The sequence below is a fragment of the Theropithecus gelada genome, chromosome 3 (genome assembly GCF_003255815.1).
Source record: "Theropithecus gelada isolate Dixy chromosome 3, Tgel_1.0, whole genome shotgun sequence".
Classification (NCBI taxonomy): Eukaryota; Metazoa; Chordata; class Mammalia; order Primates; family Cercopithecidae; genus Theropithecus; species Theropithecus gelada.
Window position 1 is genome coordinate 115,522,719 of NC_037670.1, and position 7,099 is coordinate 115,529,817.

At 35.2% G+C, this 7,099-nt stretch overlaps 2 pseudogenes; both read left to right on the forward strand.

The window, feature by feature from the left end:
• Nucleotides 1-509: 509 nt before the first annotated feature.
• LOC112621657 lies at nt 510-768 on the forward strand (annotated as a pseudogene).
• Nucleotides 769-957: 189 nt separating this feature from the next.
• LOC112621658 lies at nt 958-2,272 on the forward strand (annotated as a pseudogene).
• Nucleotides 2,273-7,099: the final 4,827 nt, after the last annotated feature.

Here is a 7,099-nt window from a genome sequence, read left to right on the forward strand (position 1 = left end):
TGGTCTAGTCACTCACACACACACACACACACACAAACACACACACAGACAAAATGTTTCTGTCATGCCAGACTGCTTGACATTGCCCAAATAGGCCATAAATTTTCTTATCACTATGATTTTTCTCATATTTTGACTCTAATCTGAAATATTTTTTCCTCTGCCCCACCTTGCATATACCTTCCCTCCTCCTGCTTTTGAAACCCTACTCGTTGTTCTAGGCCCAGCTTATATTAGAGTTCTGTGAAACATTATCTGGTCCCCAAGTCAGAATATTATTCCTTCTCTTTCCCCAGATATTTCTTTTATTGCACTTATTTCCACCACTTATTCTACTCTGACTTATAATATAGATCATTTTTGTTTGTATGTCTCCTCCCCCACTAGTTAGTAAATCTTTTGATGCCTTGCCTATAATAGACAGTCAATAGATGTTTGTTGAACTAAATTAAATACTACTGACCAGCCTTGAGAGGTGGGAGAAAGAGGCCTTGGAAGCTGACACAGGGATGTCGAAGAGTTTGAAGGCACTGCTGGGCCTCTCGGTGGTGATGCTGACAGCAGCCGCAGTGGCCAGCATGCATCTGGAGCAATGGCAGGACCAGCAGAGGCTTCATGATGGAGTTATCAGAGACACTGAGAGACAAAATTAGAAAAAAAGTAAACATTCGTCTTTGGGGAGAACAGATTATTTTAACTGTGCAACTTGAAGCAGAAAGACAGAAGACGTTATTGGCAAAGGATTTCAAAAAACTTAACCTGAAATGAATGTGAAACATCAATGGGAGAGATGACATTGTGTGTGTGTATGTGTCTGTGCCTGTTGATGGAGAATAGCTTAGTGGTATCTTAATCTTTTTTTAGTCACTATCTTTTTAAACTTGATCAAATAAAGGACAGTGGATCATATATTGTAAATTACTGCTTTCAAAGTTCCTTATGTCTGAATAAAGAAGTATGGGTGTACAGTCTCCTGACGAGTTTCTGTCTGTGTGATCCTGGTAAAAGTCCTGTTAAGTTCACGGTCCAGAGCTTAGGATTGTGACTGAAAAGTGCTGCTAAACCTGTGAGAAGGAAGGAAGAGATAGTTATATCCACCTGAGTAGTTCGATCAGTCAACACAGTGATGGAGCCACAATAACATCTACCTCAGAAGGGCTGGATGAAAGTGAAGTGGAGAGAGAAACTCCCCTGATTGTCAAATTGGAGGATCAGACATCAGTAGATTTATGTCATGACTAGAGCAGGGATCCCCTAACAGCGATGAAGAAGATGTGTTGTGGATGGAGAAGCAGCTGTCCTGCTTCTGTGACAAGTTCCAAAAATGGATAAAAACAAGACAGCTGAGGGGACAGTTCAGTTATGTTAAGGGTGATAATTTTTTTTTAGATTTACTTTTTCTGATTGCTCAGCAGATGGCAAGGAACAGTATAAAAGGCTGAGGCTGACATGGCAGCAAAGTCATCATGTTGGCAATGTACAATTTGTCTCTGGAAGGATGTGGACATCAAGGTTATTTCAGGTAGAACAAAGATATCTGGACTTTTATTGGGAAACATTGGACTTTTTTACTGGGGAAAAATAAAAAGACTTCAAACTGGTGGAGCACAGTAGCAGGTTGCCTCAGTGTGAGACGTCCCATATACTTCTGTTCAGGTGCTCAGGAATTTGGATAACCAGGATGGTGGAAGCTTGTTTATAACAAACCCTCAACATTGAAACCTAAGGAAAAAAAGTTGTCTGCCCCAAGTCTGAAGTAAAAGCAGCCTCAAAACCAACTTTAGATCCCATCATTACTGTTCAGGGACTTAGAGAACAGGCAAGTTAGAATCCTGTGGAATCTGCCATGGAATTAAAAGAGAAAAGGTCTTGAGCTCAGGAAGCAAAAGACATTAGAAGAGCCCAGAAGGAAGTGGCTGACTTTCTTGACAGAAGTATGTCTTCTATCCCTGTAAAATCCAAAGCCAAGGCTACAAGTCATATGTGATTCTTAAGAAAGAAGAGATTGACTTTTCATCTTTGAGCTCCTCTGACCATACCACATTGACAAGCCCATCTACTTCTCCTCTGGATTTTTCTGCGCCCCGCCACCCCCGCCCACCAGACAGCTGGCTCTCATTCGGTAATGCCTGGTTTTCTTTTAGAAGCAGATCTGATTCCAGATGTAATGCCCCTACAAGCTTTGTTCCATGATGATAATGAGATGGAAGGCAATGGAGCCATAGACCCAGGGATGGAGTATGTCTACAACATTGACACGTTGCTTAGGTGAGCAGTAAAAAAAAAAAAAAAAAAAAAGAGAGCGAGGATGTTCTTTTAAAGCCACTGAAACTTGGAGGTAATTTGTTAGTACAGTATCACTTACCCTATTTAACTGATACAGGTAGGCAAAATTTAATCAATAACACATTTAATTGATAAAAAAACTGAATCTCAGGGAAACTAAGGGACATTTTCAATATGGCATTTATTAGTCAGTTACTAGAAGGGTAGTAGGATTCATCACCAGATTTTCTGACTGTAAGTGTAAGACATTTTTCATCAACTTTAAAGGGGAAAAAAACCTTTAAAATGTATGTATTTAAATTTTACATTGAACACAATTGTATACATATACATATGTATATACATGCATATAATTGAAACAGCCTTTACAAAAATTATGGCAGTGAGAAAAATCTGACAGAGAAAAACAATGACAGTGAAAAAAAAAGTGACCTAACTGGCTCCATCTTGCTTCTAGCCTTCAAGTTGCCCTTGTTCATTCCTTGGTGCAGGCCAAGGTAACTATAGGAAGAATTTATTTTATAGTTTAACCTTCAAGCAAAGGTGATAACAGCCCCTTCCCAAAACTATTCTCTTTTTGCTTGGTGACCAAAACCACATTTGTAAAACTAACAAATTAGCCACAGGATTAGAATTATGATCAGGAGTTACATAGCCAGAGGTTACAAGATTCATATCCTTTCCAATTTTTTCTATAGATAACATAGTGTAAAATCTACAATTGGCGTTCAAGGTGGTTTTAGACTTTGCATTCTGATGGATGAGGTGGAACCATCCAGATAAGTAACTCATACCAACAAACTGGCTCAACTGATCATGTGGTCCCACCTAGGAACTGACTCAGTGCAAGAAGTAGCTTTGACCTCCTATAATTTCATCCTCAACTCAATCAATCAGCGTTCCCCATTCCCTAGTGCCTACCAAATTATCCTTGAAAAATCCTAGCCTCTGAATTTTGGGGGAGACTAATTTAAGTAATAATAACTCCAGTCCTTCCGCTTGGCTGGCCCAGCAATTAATAAACTCTTTCTCTACTGCAATACCATTGTCTCAGAGAATTGGCTTTTTATCTGTGCAGCAAGCAAGAAGAATCTGCTGGGTGATTAGACATACACACATATACAATTTTAGAGTAGATACAAGATAAAATGGAAGTAATAGAAATGATAAATTTCAATATAATTACATTAAAATATTGTTTCATTTTGGTCTTCCTTAGTGAAAATTTTTACATTTATTTTTAAACCTAAATAATTTATAGTTTTACATAACAAAATGTCTAAAATTTTATAATTGTTTGTACATTATTACTTATCTTGAGCCCTTAAAATTATCTCTTCATAATGAATTAATGACATCTTCAGCAACCTGGAGGAGCCTGGAGTTTATTATTTTAAGTGAAGTAACTCAGGAATGGAAAACCAAACAATGTGTGTTCTCACTCATAAGTGGGAGCTAGGCTATGAGGATGCAAAGGCACAAGAATGAAACAATGGACTTGGGGGACTCAAAGGGAAAGGGTAGGAAGAAGGTGAGGGATAAAAGGTCACAAACTGGGGGCAGTGTATACTGTTCAGGTGATGGTGCACCAAAATCTCACAAATCACCTCTAAAGAATTGACTCATGTAACCAAACACCACTTATTCTCCAATAATCTATGGAAATAAATTTTTCAAAGTATCTCCTTGTTTAGAAAATATATATAGACTTTGTTTGTATATAGATTTTGTTCTTGACAGGAGTATGTCTTCTATCATTGTAAAATTCATAAGCCAAGGCTGCAAGACAGATGTGATTCTGGCTTGCAGTCTTGGATGATGAATTTTACAGGCATAGAAAAGAAATGAACTTAGAAATGAGATGTTTGGAAATGAACTTGGAACTTGGAAAGCAAGTATTTGGAAAAGTACTTGATTTCTAGTTAAGCCATTTTCAGGTACTTTACAGTACTTAGATATCTTATATATTTGTGTCAAAGTTGTATGTATTTTAGAAGTATTACCAAAATAACAAGAGATGTGCTATATATTTAAAATTATTAAACTCAATGTTATGTGTATTATGAACTAAAATAGACTCTTTTGGGGTTTTTTTCTATAACCTTAAAGTTTACATTTTTCTTGTTGAAATTTGAGATGGTTTTTCTCCCCCTTATTATGACAAATAATATATAAACAAGTGAAATTTTTCTTGAGCAATAAAAAGTATTTTCAAAAACATTAATTAAGTATTATTTGTATTGTGCTGTGTAGGCTACCATGAATGTCCTTCCCTTTTCTACCATCAATTTTCATTTTCAGGGAATGGAAAACATTCCCTCTAGTTTTAATCTTATTCTTCAAGGACAATGTACAAAGAGACTGAGGAACAATGTAAATTGTTGAGCAGCCATTTAAATTCAAAAGTATTTCCACACCCCAAAGTTAAAACCCTGGGTAGTTTTCATAATTATTATGTTTCAATGCAGAATTTAACCACTATTGATCTAGAGTTAATTGCTAAAGTACTTTACCTCGATGATTTTGAGAGGAAAACAATCCTCAAAACAGTATTTATCGAATAAGCAATTTAAATGCCCTACTACCATTATTATCCCCATAAATACCAGTATCAGAATATTAGAAAACTTTAAATGGGATGGTATGCTGAATTAGTTGAGAATCTTCAATTGAAAGAACAGAAAACAACCCTTACTAACTTATGAAAAGCTAATCCTTTGGAAACTGAGTATTTCACAGCACCAAAAGAGAAGTTAAGGTCTTTGGAAAGACAAGAACAGGCAATTCTGAGGCTGTTAAAATCAGTAACAAAAGGACAGTCATTTCATTATCAATAAATTGATTCCAAATGTTTCTGTTCTTGTGACAAGGTCCAAATTCCCACAGCCAGTAACAAAAGGACAGTCTTTTCATTATCAATAAATTGATTCCAAATGTTTCTGTTCTTGTGACAAGGTCCAAATTCCCACAGGAAAGCATGTGATTGTTTTAGCCTCTGTGACACAACAAACCCTGGCAAGAGGAGGAGATGTGGGTCCTCCACTGACTGTCCCTCCAAGATCCAAATACTACCTTTATTACTGATACAGCTGATGTGTGAAAATATGGCCTATTTGTAGATAGCAGTGCTAATATAGAAAGCAGCAAGGTTGGAAAATAATCTAACACATATGAAGCAGTAATATTATCTCATTTAAAATTTTATAGCACTTTATAGTAAACACAGGAATTAAAGGAAGATTAATATCTTAAATATTTACACTGAACTAACTTCTGAGATTTGGAAGAATCCTTCAGAAATGTGTTTGAAATAATACCTGGAGAATTCAAAAGTCTCCAGAGAAAAGACTCAAAGACACTGATGTTAGGAATTTCTTAAGCAAATAACAACTAGAATCACTCTACAAGGAATTCCACAATTACCAAATCCCATCTATTAGAACACATTATCTGATATTGATGAAATTCTCTAATATGGAAAATAAGGATCAAAACAGCCTGCAGAAATAAGCAACATGGAGATAACAAAGACTGTGCAGGGACGTAAATGTCGAAAAACCTAACAGTAGTATCTTTAGATGGGTAAGAAAAGATCTTGCATCCATGAACAATAACAAAATGCTATGAAAAATAAGTATTCTGCAAACAAAAATATGAAGACTTGTCCATTTAAAATATTATAGCAGAAAAAATGGATCAAAAAAGACCAAAGCATATTTATAACACTAGGAACAAAGGTAAAATAGTACAAGCTTGTAGAAGGAGAAAAAGGTGCTTAAAAAGTCTCAAAAATTATATGTCATAAGACTTCTCAACAACTCTGGATACTTATATATAAAAGACCAAGGCTTTTAACAGCATGAAAGAAAACATTGTCCAGCCTAGAATTCTATATCCAGCCAAGTTATTAATCAAATATGAGGGTAAACTAATATCATTTTCAGGCCTGATAGATCTCTAAACTTCAACTGTGCCCTCTTACAGAGGGGTAGCCAATCTAGGCAGACGCAAGTCAGAAGGCTTTGATAAAGACTTCTTCAGCAGATGATGCTAGTAAAATGCTTGAAGGGAATATATATCATCTTGAAAAGAGATTTAGAAATCTAACAGAGAATGAGAGATAAAATTACTGATAAATATATTTTTCAAAAATAAAGGATACAGCACAGTCACTAATATCACAGAATAAGTGAGGTTGTATTAGTGATACATATATTTTAAAACTAAACAGAAACAATATAATTATTAACTCCAATTGAGCAAGCAAGAAAGAATAATTATCGTTTGCTACGTGGCTCCATTATAAATAATTTGCATTACTTAAGAAAGTTAATATGAATATTAATATAGTCAAAATGACAATAAAAATGTATTTGGGAAACTGGAGCTATGGAAATTGTGTTTCCCAGTAGTCAGGAGAGGAGGATTTGGTAAAATATAGCTAAGTCTTTATTAGAAAGTCAATAGATAATGCCTGAAGTTTTTAAAAACAATAAAATATGAATAAAACTATGTTAGAGCTAGAGAAGTCTATACTAAAAGAATCAATCAAATAAATTATAATTTTATTAACTGATTTATTATTTCCAGTTTGAAATCTTTACCTAGTTCCTGATTCAGTTTGCGCTCTACTCAACCACTTTTACTAATTTCAGAACAAGCAGTGGTTAATTCAGCCCTTATGTTTCGATCCAAATTTTTATGGGCATAGATCCTTAATGAGAGTTATTCAACAAAAATTGAATTTGTTTATTCATTAACATATTTGCATGATGAAAATACATCTTCTCAACCTAAATTATTGTGAATTGTA